At 50.6% G+C, this 21949-nt stretch overlaps 1 protein-coding gene across 3 annotated transcripts in view; it reads left to right on the top strand.

Annotated features, from left to right (window-relative positions):
- CNTFR (ciliary neurotrophic factor receptor) overlaps window positions 1-21949 on the top strand; it is a 215388-nt gene that overhangs the window by 22509 nt on the left and 170930 nt on the right. The window contains exon 1 of one of the 3 annotated variants that reach the window (XM_062599513.1): window positions 5833-5882. The exons of the other annotated variants lie outside the window; for them this stretch is intronic. The gene's annotated coding sequence lies outside the window, so the exon portion shown is untranslated. Of the gene's footprint in view, window positions 1-5832; window positions 5883-21949 lie in introns of those variants that run through there. 3 annotated transcript variants of the gene reach the window in all.

The following is a 21949-nucleotide window of genomic DNA, read 5'->3' as shown; positions in this document are numbered from 1 at the left end:
GGCCCAAGCAGTCTTGCTTTGGTGTTAGGGGCCAGCCAAAAGACACTTTCTTTCCTTGCTTCTGCCATGAGGCTTTCAAATGCAAAACTGCCAGATTGCTCAAGCTCCTGGGGGAGCTGCACAGCTAAGGGTGCCTGGTGCTGCACAAGATCCACCTCACCACCCCCAGTGTACCCCTGGAGAGCTGTGGTGTGTAGGGGAGAAAGGGCAAACCCGGAGGGATAGTAGGGAAATGGTGTTGGCTGTGAAGGAGCTGGCTGATGCTCTCTGTTCTCCTTCCCAATTTAAATAATTCCATAACATGCAACCAGTCTAATTCTGGTGGAGTCCCCTTGTGAGGTAGCAAAGGTGTCATGACTGATGCAGGGAGCAGTGGGAGTGCAGAATACTGGAGATGGAAAAAGGGTCTGGAAGGTTGGAGCTCAAATCTGGTTGAGGCTGTTGTCAGCCTGAGGTGCTTTCAACTCCTCTATAAGAGGGTGTTGTCCTGCACAGGACAATGTCTAACCCAGGCAGTGCCCAGCAGGTCACTGCACAACCAGGCTTGAGTCCTCCAGGGGAGTGCTTGGGACATGGGCTTAAGTTATGGATCTGGCCCAAATTATAGGTATTTGGTGCTCCATCTCTTCCAGGCTAGGCTGAGAACAGCCTAGCAGAAGCTTTCCTTGTGGTAAATGTGAAACAGGAGCTGCTTTTAAATCCTGCAGAAAGAAGGAAATCGCCCTTTCTGTCCTGTTCTAAATCCTCTTTTAACCAAAGGATTAGGCTAGTTATCAGTGTGACAGTGCTGTGACCATCCAGATAACTTCAACTTCTTTTGTCTTCAGTGATGGAAAGTACTGGGAAGTTTATTTCCAGGAAATGTATTGGGGAAAGGAGGAGGAAATACTGAAATTGTCTTAGTTCCTGAAGATGGTGGTCTCGCTCAGCTGATCAGTGTTGGCTGTACGAGCTGGACCCCAGATGGGACAAGTGTCTGTTCTGGTGCTATAGATCTTAAAGACACCATTCCTTGCTATTACTGCCATGATGTACATGGCTGTGTCCCTGCTGTAGCGGAAGCGTTGGATATAAGGCTTCTTGCTCTCCTGATCTTGTGGTGGCTGCATCAAGGATCTGAACCTTTGGGACAGCGTACCTTGACATTTAAGGGCCACCTTGCCTGTCTTGACAAATATCCTGGGGCTATTTTGTAGAGTGTTGCCACACTCTCTCCGCCCTCCCCCTGCTTACAGACTTGCTCTTTCCTCTAATCTGCTTGTATGCAAGTGCTGCTGCCTGTGGGTGTGAGGTGTTTTGCTTTTGCCGCTGCATTTGTGAGCTGCGCTCTAGTGCCTTGAATGCCACAGGTTCAAGAGAAATTCAAGAGAAATGCTGGTCTAGGGAGTTTCACACTGCTACACGGGGGTGGGATGGGGCAGAGCAGCACCTAGAAATACAAGCCATGTTTGGAGATGTTTTCCATCTCCTTGTGCCAATCAGTAATGCCTGTCTGAGCTCATTTTGCTTGGGAGAGGCTTATTCCTGACTTTTGAGCTTTGAGCAAGTTTTAAGGCTGCCTGTGTCCCCAGGAAGCAGATATTTTTGTACTTTCTCCAGAGTAGTCACCAGCTTGGAGCATGAATCTCTTCAGGATGGAATTCTGTCATGCTAGTGCCTGGAAACATGTGAGGGACTTCTTGGGACAATAATGGCTTGGTTGTTTGAGGTTAGTTAAACATCAGACTGCCTCTTCTGGACACCCTTGGCTCAGTCAAGCACTGTTTGAAGTTGAAGCCTTTCTTTCAGGGTAGGACCCTTTGACTGGTTACATTTTCCAGGCATACCTGCAGCCATCAGCCTCCTGTGATACTTAACTGAGAAATGAATCTTTTCCCTGCTTCAGGCTTCTTTGTAATGAGGCAGTGAGGGGACAGCTGTGGAAAGGAGGGGAAGGGCTTTCTGCCCTCTTCTCTGAATTCAACCCCTCAGTATTGAAGTATCACAAATTAAACATGGAGTTGGTGGTTGCCCTTAGCTGCCCCCAGAAACCAGATTGTGCCAGACTCCAACTTCAGACTGAGTTTTGCAGTTGTCCTCAAAGCTGTACGTCTGGCCAACAGACTCAAAATCTGGTTGCTCATCAGGGTGAAGTGCAGGAGCTTCTCTTGGCACCTGGACATATGGCTGCAAGCCATCTGCTGTCTGCCATCTCCCTCTGCTTGGAGGGGACAGGCATGCTGGGGGTTTGAGCTGTGCCAGCTGTTGGCAATAGCTCATCTTAATTTCTGTAATGGATCTGGTTCCTGCAGGGATGGTCAAGAGATGGATAAATCACAAAGTTTTGAGAAGAGGGGTGGGGGTGCCAAGTGAAGGAAGAGCTCATCTAGTCCCTGTTGAATTTCTTCCTCTGTCTCTTGCTTCCACCAAGGCAGACCCACTTCCTGCAGTCCTGGATGCGCTCCAGGATCTTAGTTTACCGGGCAAAGGTACTATAAATCACACTTGGAAGATGCTAAGCCAGAGTTTCCAGCCACTGATGGGATGGACTGAGTAAGGGAGGGAGCTTAGGCACAAATAAGTGGGAGATAATAGCCTCCCTCACCCAGATTTAAGCGAGCAGTGGCCCCGTTCAGCTCATGGCAAGGCTGCCTGAGAGGGGCTGTGGAGCAGGGAGGTGGTGAGTTGCCACAGCATGTTGCTGCACTGTTTTTCATTGCTCTTTACCTACCTGTCCCAAATGCTGCTTAGCCCCTGGGGGTTGGCTCAACATACCCCCGACTCAGCTCTTGGTGCAGGGACCAGCAAGAGCTGGCTTAGACTGGTGATGGCTCCAGAAATGTGTCCTAACAGGTAGAAACCATTCCTGCCTACTACCCTGAGCACAAAGAAAGGTCCAGGGTCCTCTGCTCTGGCAAGAGCTAATGTAAGTAGTGAGGAAGAGCAGAGCTGGGGTTGCAGGATTACCTGCAGTGGTTTGACTGTCTCCGATGACCTCTCTAGGACAGTGTTACCCATGTGGTGCATCATACCATTGGGCAGAGGAAGATAGCGTCACTATCCTAAGAGTCTCACGTGTTGCTGTACCTGTGCCTGGATCTGCCAGTTCTGCTGCTGCTTCCTTGACTGGCACTTGCACTGTAACAAGAAAAGACTCTTTGGTTTTAGCACCTGAGGTCTGTGGAGCATCTGGTGCAGTGGGGCCCTTCTGGAAAAAGGGGCCTGGAATGTGCTGCCAATACAAAATATTTTCTTTTGTCTCTCCATTGAGCTGTCTTCTTGAGTCTACTAATGACCACTGCTCTACCCAACTTTCAGCAGCACTGAATATAGAGCCTGCTGGCAGTCAGCTAATAAAATGTGATGTCTGAGCACCTTTCTGGAGATCCTGTAAGCAAGGAGGAGCTTTGAAGTAGCAGTGGGGACCATACATCTATCTGGTCATCTTTGGGGAGGTTGCCACCAACCATGACAGCAGGGTAGAAGCACCCAGAGCTTATTAGCAGAGAAGAGATCCCTTGTCCGCATGCAATGGCTAAACATGACCCTAAAGCTTATAAACAAGACTGAATGAAGAAAAACTTATTTCCCTTTCACATGGAATGTTTTTTTCTCAGAACTTGGAACCGGGTGGATCAGCAAGGTGCTGTTATCCAGGCAAGGAGGTGGCCTGAAGGAACATAGGGCAAAACCCACAAAAGTTAGTGGGAGATGGGAGTTGAGCTCTGCATCTAGTGCTCCATCACTGCCCAAGTAAATTCAGCCTCCAGCATTAGCTCTAAAAGGTAGTGCAGGCTCCATGTCCTGGTCTAAGTACAAGCCTGTGTGGCTGCAGATCCTTCAGGAGCTATTAAGTGGCTCACTTTGGTTTGTAGTGTTGTCAGTAGCTCTTCTGCCCCTTGTCCCCACGATGCAGTCTTTCCTGTTTGCTTGGAACTGGTGGAGACCAGAACAAGCTTCACAGCTTGTAGTGAACGTGGATAATACAGAGCGGAAGTGCTCTGGGAAATGATTCTTTCCTTCAATTATCTCTGCTTGTTATTTGTGGCAAGGGAAGAGAATGCCCTTGAAGGTGAAGAGTGGGTAGAGTTCATGCAAAAACAGCTCTTTCTTGGCTGATGCTTGAGGTCTGCTTCCCTCCCCTGTATGTGCCCATCTGGGCACTAATGCCCTAAAGCTGTGCTTGTGCAGTGATGGTTAAGCTGAGTTGCTCCAGCTTACATCAGTCCTGCAGAAATGATTGCAGACTAGTACATCAAGTGGTGGAAAAGGAGAGGGAGCAGCAGTGTGATGGACTACTTTGTGGCTGCAACCAGTTGCCTTCCCCTCTCTCTGGACCTGTTTTCCCCCACCTGCTACGTCCGCTTAGGTTGTGAGTCCTTCAAGGCTGGGACTCTCCCCATGTGTGTACAGCATGTGAGCTGCAGTCTCAACTGGAGCTGCAGGGCATGCTGCAGAGAAGAGTGTGAGTGGATGGTGTGAATGATGTGGCTATGAGCCTGGGAGGCTGCTGTGGAGGTTGCTGCATTGCAGCTGGGCAGAGGTCTGGAGACCAAAGAGCTCTTAGTCCTGTACTGGTGCTAGCCTCAGCATTTAGCAGGAGGAGGGTAATGGGAGGACTGCAATGGAGCAATGAAGGCTCTCAGATCCACTGCTCTGCCCTGTCACAGGACCTGAAAGGGGCCTGTATAGAGACTGCTGTGGAATAAGAAATACCTGAAGCAGGATTCTTGCTGAGATATAGTTGGCAGCTTTGCAGTCTTCAGAATAATTGCCAGAGCTGCATTTTTAGGCCAATGATTTAGTATGTGGAGATACCGAAGTCGAAAATGGACTAGCAAATGACAGAGGCTTAGGGAGGTGTGAAATGGCTCTCTGGAGGATTGCATTAGGGAAAGACTAGGAAACAAATCTAGGAGGTGAAACGCAGCAGTGAAGGATTTAGAATGGATAATGAGCAAAAATGTACTTTGTGTTTGTGGGAGAACTTGGAAGAGTGACAAGACTTAACTTGTAAAGCCTACAAGGGTGCTGGTGGGTGCTGGAGAGGAGTGTAGAGGGCAGGCTGTGTCTGAAGGGAACCGGATGAGTCTGCAAGTTAAAGTGGGGAGATGTATGTAAGTAGCATGATCTCAGCTTCTCAAGCCTGCACTGGAAGTAGGGACAAAGTTTTTTTCTTTCTTTCTTTCTTTCTTTTTTAACAGCACTGCAAGGGAGAAAATGGGCCTATTAACTAGAATGCATTTCTCACCAGTTTCTTCCTTCTCAAGTCGCTTAGATGTTGAACATCTTTTTATACCTGTCTTTAGCAAGGCTAGCAAATCCAAAAGGAAGGCAAGGGGAAAGATCTTAACAAAAGATAAATATACAAAAATAGGGATTGAGGAGAGCTTGAGGATACTCTGCAAGCATTTCAAATGCTTGGCTTATCTCAATAAACACTCCTCAGGGCATTAGGGGAATTAGTGATTGAACTTTAACTTAATTTAGTCATTGAAGCTGTTGCTTCACTTTATTTAATCAGGGGAGTGGAGCTGGAGAAATACTAGAGACCTTGGTACTGAGAGTATTCTCTGTGCATTTGATTACCACTCTTGGAGGGATAAGACCTGCTGCTGGGATTGACTGCCTGGTGGGCTGTTGCTGGCCCCATAGGGAGTGGTTGTCATGTCTGTCTACTGCCATGTGTGGCTTGATTCAGAGCTGCAGCTCCAGGATGCAGCCCTGCTTTGGGATTATAGCCCTAGTCTGGCAGCTGCTGATCTATGCTGTTTATTATTCATTTTAAGGAGGCGTCCTGGGCAGTCTTGCTGTACAGGTGAAGGACCAGTGTTAATTGGAAGGAGTGAAGTGAAGGTTTCAGTGTTGCAGCTGGATTTGGCAGCAGTATCTGCACTTCCCAGGTAAAGAAGTTCTAAATATGCAAGCAGGAATGAAGAGATGGTGCAGTTTCAAAGTGTTGAAAAAGCACAGAGGATGCCTGCTCTGAACTCCTCTTTAGGATGGCTTATCTGCCCTAATTTAACTTCCTCCAGTAAGAATAGTGACTTGCATTTTAAAAACAACATAATCTGTCTTCCTTCATTCCAAATGACCGTCAGCCTGACTGGTTTTGGTGAGAATGTGGGCTTTCTCCTTTGCAAAAAAAGTCTTGCGTCTTAAACTGAGTTAATGGCACATGCAGTGACATCTCAGGTGGGTTGATTGGAAGATGTCCTGTGTGTTGCTGTGTAACCTAGCTTCTACTTTATCTTTATGGCTGGCCTGAAGAAGGGCACTGGGGCATCTCCATGGCTCATCTGCTCTCCTCTAAGGCTATGGCCGTGGCTTGGAACTGGAGCAGAGACTGGGGCATGATGCTTCCAGTCCTGGCTAGATTGTTTGCCTCCTTAAAATTCCCAGGGGATTGAGATCCCACAGCAGGTCCCTAGCTGAAAGGGCAGTAATCTAGGTGCATGTACCAGGCTGCACCCTGTGCGAGGGCAGGACGGGCTGGCTGGCTGCGGGAGGAGGTTTAACAGCAGGCTCTACTGGGGCCAGCACAAGCAGGGCAGCCTGGGGCCTGGTCATGCTGTTACTGCAGGCAAGAGATGGCAATCTGGGGTATGTGAGCTAATCGTGGGCCCTTTTAGTACAGGTGGTGGGGAGAATGAAGGGCATTTAGCAGGAACCTGCATGAGTGCAGACCCATGGCCTGCTCTGCCTCATCAGCCTTGGAGAGGAGTCCCCTCTGCCACTGGAAACCTCTTCTCTCTGCTGGTACTTTTGCACGTCATGATTAAGTTCTCTCCTGATCATCTCTTGGCTTAGTTAAACCAAAGGAGTGCTTATTTCTCTCACTGCACAGCAGGCTTTCCAGATCGTGACTTGTTCTCCTAATTCTTTTCGGAAGCTGTGCTAGTTTCGCAGCCTCTTTTGCAAGTGTGAACACCAGCACTGGAGGTGGCAGCCAGGAACAGACTTGCTATGCTGCAGCATGAGCGAATACTGTGTCTATGCTGTTCAGGATGTTCCCTGATGTATGCAGGATATTTTTTTCCTCTTTAACTATGATGCTGCCCTTGGGTGTCCTACCTTACCTATAGGAGCTGCTGGGGATACTGGGGGCGGTGTTCTAGGATATATGATGCTCGTTTAGGCTGGCAAGTAGGTTGCAATGTTTGGCTCTGCTAGCACACACATAGGTCAGCAGAGACTGTGATTAAACTGGGAGAGGAGCCTTGGTGAAGGAGACTCCTGGGACACGGAGAGATGGGAAAAGTAGCCAAGTGCCCTTGTAGCTCTGGGTTTACAGCTGATGCAGTAGAGCAAGTTTTTGTTTATGGCATGGCCTTGAGTCTGAGGGTAGGGATGAAATAGTGATGATTGCTTGGGAGGATCTGCTTTCTGCTGAGTAAGTAGGTGGAAATTCAGGCAACAAAATTAGCAGTCTGGGCTGGAAGAGGCTCTCTCCCCAGGAGAGATCAAGGCACATGGTGTCTTATGTAGCGGCTATGGCCCATGTGCTCTCACTGTGCCTTGGCACTTGGAGCCAACAGTTGTTTGTTTGCTTTTGTGCTCTATCCTCATTGCCCTCAGCTCCTTTCCACTGACTAGCTGGGTCTTAATATCTTGTGATGCTCTCGGTCCTCTCTGATCCTTGCCTATAGGCAGGAATCCAGGGTTCTGCCCCAAACCTGTTTCCCCCCCCCCACACACACTGCCCCAGACACTTGATCTCTGCTTTTTGGCTTATTTGGATCCTTATCCAACTTGCAGGGTGTGAGTGGTGCTGGGGGACAGGCAGGGCTTTGCAAGTCCTATCCCTTTGCCACTAGCTTGTGCCAAATGAGCTTTTAGTGGTATGAGCTGTACCTGTGAGCACGATATGAGGCTTCTCACAAATAGCTTCGGTTGCATCAGATGACCTTTCTGAATGGCTGCTAATGCCTGCACCTTGAGTCCTGACTGCAGAGCAACAGTTGTCTCGGAGCTCATCCCTGACACCCTGCGTCACAGGGGATGGGATGAGCGCAGCTGAGTGTGGCCAAAATAAACAACTTTGCAGGTCCTCTGTTGTTTGGCTCCCAGATATCTGGAAATCTACAGGATGCTGTTGATCCTGGCAGCAGTCTGTTTTGCTGGCTCCTTAATCACAGCCTCAGTGGGAGGTTGTAGCTGACCAGGGCCCTGCAGGCAGACAGGAGCTCTGTTTCCCATAATAGTTTGAGTAAACCCACTCGAAGTCTGCAAAACAAACAAAAAAAAATAACTTGTTGCATGTCTTTTGGAAGTGGGTCATATCTGTTGTTCAGCGTAGCAAGCTCCTTTCTTAGGTGAAACTACTTTTTGCAATAGACTTGAACTAAACACTTTCAGCAGAGCAAAAGATCACTTTACTTGCTGGCTCTGTCAAGGATGAGAGCTCTGCTCCAGGAGCCTGCATCCACAGAAGGTGGAGAACCACTTGGCAGAGTCCAAATAAAAAGCTCCTAGGTGGGTCAAAATTTGCAGTACATGAAGTGGAAAGGCTTGAAGGTCTCTAATATGGTATAGAAAAGAATCTTTTAAATTCTGCTTTTAATTAGTGTTTCTGTGCTAATGAGCAAGGAGGAGTAGCTGGAGCCTTAAAGATCCAGTTAAAGTAATTCACAAAACATATCAAACTCAAAGGAGCTGCCAAAAACTATCAAGGACCAAAAAAAAAAAAAAGAAAAAAAAAAAAAAAAAAGAAAAAAAAACGTAAGGAAACTATAAACAGAGGATGAAAAATGAAAACTGCAGGCTACTGCAAGGGGGAAGTTCAGCCCAAAAGCTTAAGGACTTTGGTGGATGTTTCCTGTGATGAAAGCATCAGGCTTTGAGTGTTTTGCAAATGGAATATTGGGGCCAGATTTTTCTTCTGTCTTTCCTTTCCACAGAGCTTGGCACACCCCATGCTGAGCTTCCTTCAACCATCTGACTCCGAGCCTGCGGTTATCCTACCTGCGTGGGGGGGAGCGGGGTGGGGATGAGCTCTGCTTGGCCCAGAGTTTGGGGACAGCCTCTGTGCTCTGGGGCTTTCTGGTGCTACAGCTGCACAAATTAATAATGCAGATCTTTACATATTAGCAAACAGCAGCGTGGCCATGTTCTCCAACTGCCTGAGTAAGTAAGGTCACTGACTTTCACTTACAAGCTTGCTAGGCTTGTACTACATGCTGCCAAGCAACATGACTTTTTTTTTTTTTTCTTTTTAATGCTGTAGATTTGAATTGTCAGAAAAGCAGTAGGGGAGAATTAGGGGTATGTGGAAGAAACAGGCCTGGGGTTCTCAGTTCCTGCTGTCCCTCCTGAATTCAACCAGGGAAACGCTTCCAGGAGGTGCTTGAGCTTGGGGTGAATGTTGCCTGCTGCAGAGGGCTGGGAGCCTGGCGCAGGCACTGGGCTCCCGCATCCAAAGCAGGCTAGTGCTGTGCAGAGCAGCCCAGCTCCCTCCTGCCAGTTCTGAGCTTGCCATGCCTCTCAGACCATCAGGAGGAGGGTTAATAACTGGAGAATTTAAACCGACAATTTAGTTTCTGGCTTTTCAATGCTGCTGTTGGAAAAGGCAGATGTCGAGCTGCCTTTCTTCCCTTCTAGTGCTTATGAAGAGCCCAGCATCCTTGGCTGGTAAACTATCAGCCTAAACTTCTCAGTGGCATGCTGCAAGGTAAATAAATATTCTCCTTCAGAAAGCTCCTTCCCCAGTTAAATTGACCCCCTTAGTACTTTCATGCATTTCAAGAAGTCGGAATGGTTCACAATTGAAAACAAGCAGCGTTTAGCCCCTGCTGTGAAGGGAAATAGGCAGGCACCAGAAAGACTGTCATTTTAGCCATGCTCTTACAAAAGAGGGTGTTACAGTAAACTTGCTTATTTCACCGAAGGAGAATTCAGCAGGCTTGATGGAAACCGGATGAGACAGGCAGAGTAAATGGGTTTTGCTGGCTGAATTAAAAGCAAAGCAACATGCATGTGCAGAGGCTGGTCAAGAACTGACTGCATCTTGCAGAAACTAGGAATGAATTGCAGACAGTGGGTTAGCGAGCCCTGGAACAACATCTGTCTAGCTGTGTGCGGGGTCCTGTTCACCTGTGCTGTGCTTAATTGTCACAGGGCTGCTGTGCTTAATTGTCACGCTTCGTTGCAGCTCCATGTTGGCACTAGAGGGATCGGGTGCTCATCTGGGATTCACACGAGTGGTACTGCTGTGCTGCAGCCAGCCACAGTGCTGGGCTGGGTGTAAAGCAAGCAGAGGGATGTCCTCTGGATGCAGTGTCCTGGGGAGCAGCATTCTGTGACTTTTCTGTTTCTCAGTGTGACAGTGGCCAGGAGCAGATGGAGAGCACTGGGGCAGAGCGTAAGAGGATGGACATCTAGTGCATGATCCTTGTGGGAGGAGTTGTGCCTGACCCTGCTTGTGGAGTTTTCCTAGCATGTCATAGTCTTGTGTTCCCAGTGAGCACCCAGCAGGCATTCTAGTGTTGTCTTCTGATGGCGTTCTCTTTTCTTGATGCAAACTTGGCCAGAGACCTCCTGGTGAAGCTGGACCTATCTCCTCATTCTGACCACTGTATTGCGTGCAGGGTGCATGGAGCACAAGGGAGGTGCACCATCTTATCCACAAACTCCTCCACAACAGCTCATGGCTAGGAGTGCTGGAGCAAGGCTCTTGTCCTAGCCTCCTGCAGGCTTTCACTTCTAGGATGCAGTAACAGTTTTACTGTGGAGAACTACTCCAAAGGACTGCTGCTCCCTCCCTTCATCGGTTGGGGACCCCGCACTTCCTTTAGAGGCATGAGGGGGGCTCTCAGTTTCAGCCCTACAGGGAAGTGATAGGGGTAGAGGTAAAGACTGTAGGCAGCTCAGTTGTGGCAGAGAAAAACATAGATGCTGGAATGATGAGTCCTGCTTAATCTTACCACTCTATTAGAGACCTGACCATGAATGATGTTGATCAGGTCCAATGCAAAACAGTGTTTTTTGTAGCAAATTGGACGCAGAGTTAGGAACATGAGCCTAGGTCTTCCATGTCATAGACTGCCCTGCTTCCCCTTTAAGTACTGAGGAAAAACATGCCCTCAAAAGCATTCTGCCTCTTGGTAGTAGCTTTAACCCTGTAAAGGGAAGTGATGTTCTCAGTGCAAATCAGGGTCACTTGCCAGAGCTGTGCCCCTTGGCAGGCTGCTGAAGTTGTTTAGAGATGAAGAGCAGAGGGGCTTGACTGGGGGCTGCAGTAGCCAGGTGAAAATCCAATGGAACAAGCGGAAGATTCTCAAAGTTCAGGAGGTCACTTGGGTACTGGTGGCTTAGAAAATCTTGCTGGATGAGCAGTGCCTTTTTAACAGCAGAGCAGTATAGCCTGCAGTACAACTGTGGTATGTTAGCATCTGCAGGCTGTTAATCCAGAAGTGGCTCTTAAACAGTTGCTATGTGTTTTCTGTGTTTGTGAAGTCAAAACACCTGGATCCCAGATACTGTGTCAGGTGCAAACTGCAGGTGAGCTGTGACTCAGCAGAGTCCCACTTACATGGACCTTTCTTGCTGTCAGAAATAGCTGGAGCTAGAAGCCTCTTCTTTCTGAGGTCAGATGTTGCTTTCCAGTGGATGTAGGCTAGTGATGCCAAGACTGACTTGGCATTGTGGTTGGTGTTCAGGTTAAATGAAAGTCCCATACTTCAGGATGGGAAACCTGTCTTGATCTAGTCCTCGGTGGCAAGGGTAAGCTCAGTTGACTTCCTCTTCTGCCAGAAATGAAATCCTCCAATTTGTGAGGTGTATTAACAGTATTGGCAAATCTCAGTGTTGCGGGAGGCATTAGAGTGTCCCTCCCATTTCTGGAAAAACTTGGTGTTACACAGTTCTATATGGTCCCGCCACTACCTTCCTCTGTTCCTGTGTTGTGCCAGCCTCCTCTGGCACTGCAGGCAGCAGAGCAGGCCCCTGCCCCTTGCCTACCTGGCTCTCCATCCCTGGCAGCAGGCACCCAGGTGCTCCCTAAAGGGAAAGGGAGCTGGCCTGCCTTGGGGCTCCTGAGGGGTCTGGTGGTAGATGGTGCTTTGGGGAGCAGGAGAGCTGCCGCTTTCCAGCTGCTGTCCTGCTGGCACGGGCTTGGCATGGAGCCACAGCCACCGCGAGGCTGCTGAGGGGCCCTCCATCTCACCAGAGGGGTTTGGCTTCTCCTTCCATAACCACCTCTACTGGCCTCAGGTGAAAGCCCACCACTTGGTGAGGGCTGGGGAATCTGAGCTGCTTGTGGAAGGGGTTGGGCATGTGCTATTGCAAGGTGACATCTGACTTTTAACCTAGTGGCAGCCTGTCTGGGCTCAGCAGCCTGGCAGGCTGCTGCCTGGCCCCAGAGCAGCTCAGCTGCTCAAGGGGCTTTTGCAGCATCTATCAATGCTACTACCAATGCAGTAGGATGCTGTGTGGGTGGTCAGGGCTACAGACATGGGATGCTTGGCTGTCAGGTCCTCCCTCAGTGTGTTTGCCTCCCCCCCGGTCCCTTCTGTGTGAGCTGTGGTCCTGCAGCCCCTTCTTTGGGCTGGGAGTACAGGGCAGACTGTCTGCCCCAAACAGCCTTTTCAGAGGGGACTCTGCATGCTTTGGGTGCACTTCAGTGGCTGAAATGTCCTAATTTCTATGCTAATGCATTCCACATGCTTCTCCAGTCTCCTCTGACATGTCAGAGCCCTGCTGCTCCATACCTCCTGATTTATCTGCTCTTCCTTGCCTCTTGCATCCCCTTTTCTGCAAACTACCCTCATGCCCCCTAATTCCAGCCTCCAAGCATCATTGTGGCAAAAAATGCCTAGCCAGGAGCTGGAGCGGGGGAAAATCATGAGCAGACAGTGGTATTGACCTGTGGTGGCCCGGCTCGATGCCTCTCGGCTCGTGCTGGTGTCATGCACAGACGCAAGCTCTCCCTAGCTTGCATCGTGCTGACGGGTGCAGTATTTCCTGGGGGAGCAGAGGCAACGTGGGTGCCGAGGGGCCGATAAGTGCTTTTTATTTTTGCGTTTTCAGGAGCGCAGTGGTGCTCCTTGAGGCCCTGAGGAGCTGAAGCAGCCTGAGAGTGGCGCAAGCGAAGAGGGGACCGAGGCGGCAGGGGCCGCGTCGTGCGAGCGGGGACTTTGGTGGCCAGGAGGGAGCGGGCTGAGCATTGTTCCTGCGGCATCACATCGGTTTCACATTCCTCATGCAGGAGTGATCAGCGCTTTCAGCGCCAGACAAAAGAGCGGGGAGCCGAACAAAGGCTCCGGGCGAGGGGGGGCTTCACCTACTGCAGAATAGAGGCAGAGGATGAATTGCTCTCTTGGCAAGCCAGGGAGATGGGCTGGTGGTTGCTGGGCTTTAAAGCACCAGCTTAAAATTTCTTTCCTCCTTTAAAAGGAGGGTGTGTGTGGAAGAGTAGGAGAAAGGGCTTCCTGGGTGCCAAAGATGGAATAAATACAATAGCATGACAAGATCCATGATCGTCTTGCATTCCCTTGCCTGGTTTCCCCAAGTGCTGAGGCTCAACTTATCACAGGGTGCAATGTATCCTCTTGGGCTGACCAGCTGGTAAATAGGGGCTTGACTTGGGCTGTAAGGTGAGGCTGGGAGTCCCTGACTGCCTTTAAGGGAACGTAAAGCTGAACTGAGAATGCAAAACTGCTTTGCAGACCTGTGGGAGGGTGTCCATGTCCACTCCAGTGCTGGGGCTGAGTGGTGATGGAGGGAGCCGTGGGCTGTTTAGCTTTTCCAAGGAGTTTGAGAGAAAGATGAAGGAGGAAGAAGGGGAGATGATAAAGCACTTGCAGCCTTTTCTGCTGACTGCTGACTTATCTGCTGCTGTGGTGGCTTCCCTCCACTGCGGCAGGTTTTTGCTGGGGCCCCAGAGCAGCAATGGGGCATGAGCCAGATGTGATATGGGCACGTGTCCTCGTATGTGCCTCCCTGCTGTAGTCTTGGGCTGAGCCCTGTGTTGTTTGGTGCTGATTTCCCACCTCTGATCCAACCAGGCTGTCATGCCTGTTGCTGACTCTCTCCTCTCTGTAGTGAGCCTGAAGTCCCTTCTCTGCCTGCTCCTCAGCTCCCTGCTTTCATCTAAATACCCTTATCTGCTGTCTCTAGAAAAAGTACTTTCCTGCATTAGACAAACTCTTCCTTGTCTTTTTTTTTCCTGCATGTGCTGTCAGTAGTTCAGTTTTTGTTAATATTAAAGGAGAAGGGGGAAAATTGCACCCCTTAAAGACGCTCTAACCTCTTTGATCCTTCCCAAGAAGCTTCTTTCTTGTATGTAAGTGTAGATTTGAGCTTCCTGCCTGCCTCACGGTCACCTCCTGCCCTTCAGCCTCGGCTCCCCATGCGCAGCTCTGGCTGTCCCCCTCTGTCCGAGGGCGGCCCCCTCCCCTCCTGCCAGCTGGGGCCTCTCCCCATGAAAGGCTGTCAATCATGCTGAATTGTCTGGCAGTTTTGTGATGTGCAAAGACTCCCACCAAGGAGTCAAGGGCCAACCCGAGACATTTAAACTCGATCCCCCTTGCATCCTAAATCAAAATAGGAATCCAGGGCCTGGGACAGAGGTGGGGGTGGTGGTGATGTGCAGGCTTGAAACCTCCAGCTTGCCCCCATTGGGGCTCTGTGGTCCCTCTTCCCCACCTGCCCTGCATGAAGCAGGTGTGGCTGCTGCATTTAGGGTTTGGTTTTCTTCCCTTCTCTCCATCTGCCCTCCCTTCCCCCTCTCTCCCTCCCCCCCCCCCAAAAAAAAGGGGGGGGGGAAGAAGTCTCTGGGCTTTTCTGGTGAGAGTGTGGGGCTGAGGCCCAAGAAGCTCCTGTCTCAGGAGCTTGTGATGGTTGTTGAAGACCAGTCCTGGACTGACACCTCTGGGTAGTCGTGGAGAGTAGCTGAGACTGGAGCAAAGATGACAGGTTGGTGCCAAATGCAGTGTCCTGCAGGAGTTTACCCCCAGACAGCACAAGCCAGCTTGGCCTTTTTGGACCACCATCATCACGAAGGGGTGAGCGTCCAGTCCCCATCTCCGCAGGGCTCTGTGGGGCAGACCTGCTGCATCTAGGTGCTTTGCATCATGCAGCACCTGGAACTGCAGGACATCCCTGCCCTGTCCTGAGCACAGGGGCTGTGAGTTGCTTGCTAGGGTATGAGCCCTAGAAAGGGCTGAGGCTGTGGGAGAAGCAATTTTGGACTCTCAGCTGTGCTGGGCAAGGTCAGGCTGCCTTTACCTCCAAGTTCCCAGAGGGCAACAGGTTGGAAAAACACTAAGGTGGTGGATGAGGCATCCTGAGCTCGGGTCTCTCCCCTGACCCTGAGCAGTGTCTTCAGTAGAAGCTTGGGACTGACTTAAGTCATGCAGTGGCTGTGTTTGTTTTTGCATCCTGGGCAAAGCCAGGGCCCCTGCCAGTGCAAAGTGAGCACAGAGCTGTCCTAATGAGTGACTGCAGCAGCCAGGGCTGTGCCTGCCACCTGCATGAAGCTGGATGAAGCTGTCTGGGGACCTGAGCAGCAGCCTTCTTGCAACTAGTGAAGGCAGAGCCACTGGCATTTAGATTACCAACTCTCCTGTGCTTTTAGCAGAGTGCCAATGTTTGACAAAACCATTAAGTTAAATTAAGCCCTACGCATTTCAAATGGATTCGGAGACTTCTGGCTGACTTGCAATTAGCAGAGCTGTCTCTTCTCCCTTTTGTCTCCTTCTCTCCCTTCCCCGGTTTAATTCCCTCTGATGTGTAGCTGGTTTTACTGCTGACATTTAAAAGCAGCACACTGGGGCTCACAGAGACGCCTGGCACTTGGGATGGTGCTGCTGCGAGCCACAGCATGCTGTGGCTTGTGCAAGGAGGTCCTGCTCTGGTGGGCAGGGAGGATGCCTGGGAGGTGCTTGCATTGGTGCAAGAGAGGCACCCTGCAGAGCCTGAGCACGGGCTGGCCTGGGATGGTCAGGTCCCTGCTGAACCTGCTGCTGCTTGCCTCCTGCCAGTCACCAGAGCGTTTGTTATTTATGATACAGACTTTTTTTTTTTTTTTTTTTTCCCAGCTGAGTGGTTTCAAGGGGGTGAGGAGAGGAAGGGCACTCTTTGCTCCAAGGGGCTAACAGTGTAAGGACAGTGGGAAAGCAGAAAGCATCTGAGCGAGAAGAGCGAGAGGCAGTGTCTGTGTTGAGTCACCTTGACTTGTCTTGGACGTAAGCAGAGGGCTTTAAAGAGGTACAGGGTGATGACCTTGCAAGTGGACACAAGAGACAACCTCTGCACTGTGGAGCTAGCATCTTTGATGGTGGATTATATCTGCCAGGGAATTGCTGGGGCTTGGGGCAATTGCCATAGTCTTATTTGCAGAGCTCTGTTGCAAATGTACAAACCATGCTAGTCATGTTTTGAGAAGCAGTCTCAGCACTCCTTCACCTGGCTAGCTTTTTTGGGGGGGGAGGGGGGCAAGAAAAATCTCTGTGTGACTTACCTGTTGCTCCTGGGGTCTGTCTTGGCAGTTGCTGCTCCAGAAGCCCTTTTTGGGGGGTGGACGTTGGAGAGAGTGGGCAGAAAGCCGCAGATGGGTGTAGGGCATGATGCCAGCAGATCAGATGGGGAAGGGTAGGCAACCTTTGCTTGGGGACTGAAGGCAGCTGCATTGCTGCAGTGTGGATGAGGTCAGGAAGGAGAAATAGTGGTGGCACCTGGGCATATAAAGGCTAGGACTATTTTAGTTCTGTCTGCAGTTAAGAATACAGCAGCTCAATGAAGGCTCTTCACGTACAAGCGCACTAAAAAGGATCTGATGGAGCTTGTGGCTTAGTAAGAAAACAGAGGAGTGGCATACAAAATTAGTTGGACTAGCAGGCTGAAGCTGGAAACAGGTTGCCAGTGTTTGAGATTTGTAATGCTCTTATCAGTTGCCCTGTACTCCTGGTTGGTAGCAGCACAATGTGTCAAGCACTATCCTAGCGGAGATACCATTCCACGTAGCAGGACCTGTTGCTCTGCCTGCAAGTTTTGAAATCTTCATTACAGGAAATTATGGTCACTGCAAGCCTTGGAGAGCTTGGTTACACTACTGGAGCAGCCTTTGTGCTGTTCTTTTGCATGGAGGTACCTTCAAAGCACCACTCTCTGCTGTGCACCTCTTGGCCCCTGGTCTCTGGGTCACTCTAAGAACTGCTCTCTTGGTGCACCCAGCTCTCCTGCTGCTCTCCCTGCATGGAGAGGTGCCAGAGGTGCTGGAGGAGAGCTTCAGCAGATGGTTGCAGAAGTTGGCCTGGCCTGCCCATAGCTGGAGCATTAAACCAGGTAGCACCTTGGGGTGGCAACCCAGAGGAAACTCAGGGATGTGGAGCCTGTTCACATGGAAACCCAGCAGGCAGTGCACACAGCAGTTTTCACTGGTGGGTACAGCCTCTTCTTGCCATGTTTCTCCAGGCGCTCTTATTTCCATGTTCATTAATGCTGATACGCTCAATTTCATCAGCTCGTTTCCTGGGACCGAGAGCAATCCTGCTCCTTCATTTGCATCCCCACTGTCTAGCGGTTGCCCAGGCAATGCCAGGTGCTTTGACATCATTACCCAGCCGCCTGGCATCCTCTCTGCCCCATTAACCTTGCAGTAATAGACTTCAAAACGAAGGAATGGGAGAAAACTGCATCGAAACGGCAGCCGTTTGCATCGCCGGAGAGCATGGCTTCTCTGTTTTCTGTAGGGAAAACTGTGATAGTTAGTCATGGCTCTGACTGAAATGGGGAAAGGTTTTCTTGCCCTCTGGGTGGCTGTGCAGTCTGTCTTTGTTTAAAATATTCCTCATCATCATCTCCCAGGGGAATGGGAAGTCAAAACGCATTGGTGGTTAGCAGGAAAACTCGAGGGTTTGTGAAGGGGAGGAATAACATGCAAGGAGAGGCTGCATATAGCCATTTGTCTCAGCCTAGAGAAGGGAAGGCGAAGGACACGTGTGTCACCGTTGTCCCCAAATCCCTAATGGGGGAGAGCAGAGAGGCAGGAGCTGGACTCGTTTTGGAGGTGCCCAGTGCTGGGACGAGAGGCCGTGGTGCAATTCGGAGCAAGGGAATTGCCTCTGGGGCACTGAGAAATTTCTGCACCCATGAGGATGGTCAAATGCTTCAACAGGGATGAGAGGTGGGAAGCGTTGACCCCGTGAGGTGTTCAGCACTCCACTGCACCAGGCCCTGCACAACCTGAGCTACCTGGTCCCGCTCTTGCTCTGAGCATGGTGTTAGATCAGAGACTGGGGCCAGCCTAGGTTATTCTACAGCTCTGATTCCAAATCTGTTCTAATTACTTGTAGTGTTTTCATTTTCCTTAAACTTTTTCATTGCTCGCTTTTAAATGTTTAAGTAGTCTAAAGCATCTCTGGATCTTTTTTATTCTCGAAAAGTAGAATTGGCTTTTGTCCAGTTTTTGATTTACTCCCTTTGGAGTTGGTCACCCAAATATATCCTTTGCTGCATAACTTTTTTTTTTCTTCACTGAATTGGCATCTTCCAACAAGTTTCACTGCACAGTTTTCTGTAACTTGAGTCAAGTTTACTTATCTACCTTCTGCTTGCACAGCACCTGCTCTCACAAAGTCTTCTGGCACTTGCTTGTGACTTATGCTCCATGTAACATGTTGGGGATAGTGGAGCTGCCCTGAGAAAGCAATGACGCAAAAGTGGGGAGGCCTTGGCACTCGGCTGCTTTGGAGTCTGAACCAAGCAGAACCTGTTCAGCTCCTGCTGAGTCCTTGCGTGAGGCAGCTCTATATGGTGCAAGCAAGGGCTGTGCTTCCTTGTGCAAGGAAGGAGCTTTGTGTGTGCTTCGAAGCTGGGGGCCAGATGGAGCAGAAGGATGCGGTGTCTGTAGCACAGCTTTTTCTCCTCCTCTTGCTTTGAGAGGAGGAAATTCTGCCACTTTTTTTTTCTGAGTTTTGCCAAGGGCAGAGCTGAGAAGCTTCTGTCAGGAGGAAATGCTGCAGTTCTAGGCTTGCAGCTGGCTAGTGTCTCTTCTCTGAGAGCTGATCTGCTCTTCTGTGGCTGTTTGACAGGGTCTAATCCTGCCCTTTGCTTCTGCAGGGTGCACAAGGCTGCATAGGACGAAGCTGAATCCCAGGGACTTGTTGCAAACCTTGGGGAGGAGGCTGCTATGTGGCAATGGGGAAACTGTTCATCTCCCAAGCAAGAAGATCGTTTCTGGGGGAGCTCCTGGGAAAGGCTGTCACCCGTGACTGTTGTGCTGGGGAAAAGGCTGGTGGAGGCGACTGCTGTGTTTTGCGGCTGCTGACTTCAGATTGCGCTTGGATCTGACTGTCAGCCGGGGGAGGCTGTTGGAAACCTCCGGTTCTCACAGTGGTTGGTGGCAGGAGAGGGCTGAGAGACGGGAAGTATTAAGCAATCCCAGAGCTGGACTGCCTAGCTCGAGCTGGAAGCAGTGTGCCTGTGTCAACACCAGCTTTTCTGGGGAGCTTGGACCGCTTGTAGTACAATGTCAGGTTAGTTGGTGCTGCTCTCCGGAGCCTCCTGGCCCTGGCTCGAGGAGGCCTGTGGAGCCGGGCTGCTGCTGTGGGGGCTGCCTGTCCTTGGCTCTTCCCTGGGCTCTGCTGGAGAGAAGCAGTCCTGAGCGTGGCCTGAAGTGCTTGGGTGTCCTGCTGCATCCAGCACCTTCGTTCTCTGTTGATGCCCCAGCTGCGGCTCCCTTGGCCCCCCTCAGCGTGACGGGATGATTTGCTGTGTAGCCATCTCTGCGGTCTCAGTGTGTGGGGCACAGCTCTGCTCTCATTTCCACTGAAGCTAATAGAGCATATTATCAATTAGTGACTTAATTTGTAATTAAGAATTTGCCTTCCTCTTTTTGGAAAGGCTCGTGGAAGGGGCTGACATAGGGCAGCTCATGATCTGTGATGTGCTGCAATCAACTGCTGATGAGCTGGTGCCAGCACCTCCCGACTGCTGCCTGGGGTCCCTGTGCAGGAGGTGGGTGCTGAGTCCTTCCAGTCTGTTTCTCTGATATCTCCCCTCTGGGGTGTGGGGCCAGTCCCCCCAGCACTCCTGGGAAAGCACAGGTGAGCTTGTCTGCTTCACCTCTGTTTTGGGAGAGGAGCTCCTTCCTACAAAGCACTGTGCTTGCAGAACGTGTGTACTGTGTCCTCCAGCAGTGGCTGAACCTTGTGCACATCTGGCTGTGCAGCCTGCAGGATTTGGCCACCAGAAGCAGGTACTGGGAGTCCTTGCATTGATAATTCCCATTGCATAAGGTTCCCTGTCTGGAGCAGTGCTCTTTTCCCTGCTTGAAACAAGGGTATGGTTATTATAAGGAGGCTCTGCCTACGTGTATTCAGCTGGTCTAAGGAGAGGAGGGGGGATTTGTGGCATGTGTGGGCACGTTGGACAACTCTGACCCTTGGACAACAGACCAAGGATTTCAGATATGATGTTGTGTTATGGTGGGCAGAGTCTTCAGCTGCCTCTGGAATATCCCTTACCCACTGGGAAGCTCAAGGCAGTGGTGTCTTGATCTGTTAGTCCCCCTGTCAGTGGCCAGCCCCATTGCCTCTGCCCTAGCACGCAGCAGATCCAGCCCAGTTATGCTGAAGGCTGCAGCAAACTTTCATTTTTCTCTCTTCAGTTTATGGGCGCAGGCTCTGACACTGCTCTTGTGCTAGCTGGGGCCTGGGGGTGTTAACATGATGCGTGCTGGCTGCTTGAAGCACACTGAGATTTGGGAGTGGGTTTGGAGGCTGGCTGGAGCACAGGGAGCCAGTCCTGGCAGGTGATGCAGGCCATCCTGGAGCTGAACCTGGGACCCGTATGCCTAATGTTTTTCTGCCTTTGCACCCAGAAGTGCTGGCTGATCCCCTGATATACTCACCCTGGGGAAAATCTTGCTTTAATTTATGGCAGCATCATGCAGGGATCCTTTGCTGGGGGGGCTTTGGGCCTTGCCTGATGTACTCTGAGATGGGCAAGTGAAGCAGTCTAGGTGCTTCTCCTTTCGTGCCTCAATGCCGCTGTAAGAGGCAGCGCAGCAATCAGGCTCCCTGTGCGTGGCAGGCGGCCGTGGGCACCACGAGGGGCTGGCAGGGCCTCGCTTCCCTCTGTGCGCAGGAACAGCTCCAGCACCACAGGCTGTGCACTGGACGGGGCTACGTCCTGGAGCAGTGGGCCTACTTGGCAACTTCCTTCTGCAGCTCCAACTTATGTTATCTTCTTTCCAGCTCTCGGTGGGTTTCCTTTCCCTTTTCCATCTGGCTTACTGCTTTTTTTCCAGGCTGCAGTGTGACAGCGCCAGTTTGCGGCAGTGTCTGCAGACTCAAGGCTCCAAGTGCTTTTTGCATAGGAAGCAACGGTCTCTGTACTGAGGAAATTGCAGTTGCCCTGCCAAGGATGGCAGCAAGTGAGGAGAGGAAGGCAGCCCATGGAGATGCAACTGGCCCAGGGCCGTGTGTTAGGGGTGACCTCAGGCTTCCTGATTTCCCCATGTGTATCTTAACTACTAGCTATGTTGCCTCTCAAAGTAGCCTTCCAGCTGAAAGAGGTGTGTTGTCCTGCAAGGAGGCTCATGATGTGATGATCGTCACTCTTTCTTACTCTGTTCTGTGCTCTCTGTTTTCTAGTGTCTCTTCTGTGTGAATGTAAGGAAGGTTCCATCTGAACATGAGGAGGAATTTCCTTACTGTGAGAGTGACCCAGCACTGGAGCAGGTTGCCCAGAGAGGTTGTGGAGTCTCCTTCTCTGGAGATACTCAAAACCTACCTGGACACAACCCTGTCTACCATGCTCAAGCAGGTCGCCTAGAGCAGGGAGGTTGGACTAGATGATCTCTAGAGGTCCCTTCCAACCTCAGCCATTTTGCAATTCTGTTACTCCTGCTCCTACCTGTACCTCCTTCCCTCCTCCACCCTGCATGGTCTGTCACTCACTTTTCTCAGTGCATGTGCTAGCCACTGTAGCATGGAGAAGAGCTGCACGCCTTTTTTCCAGCCTTTTT

Source organism: Rhea pennata, chromosome Z, assembly GCF_028389875.1.
Source record: "Rhea pennata isolate bPtePen1 chromosome Z, bPtePen1.pri, whole genome shotgun sequence".
NCBI lineage: Eukaryota > Metazoa > Chordata > Aves > Rheiformes > Rheidae > Rhea > Rhea pennata.
The sequence above is the reverse complement of the archived record's forward strand: the minus strand, read 5'-3'. Positions and strand labels throughout refer to the sequence as shown.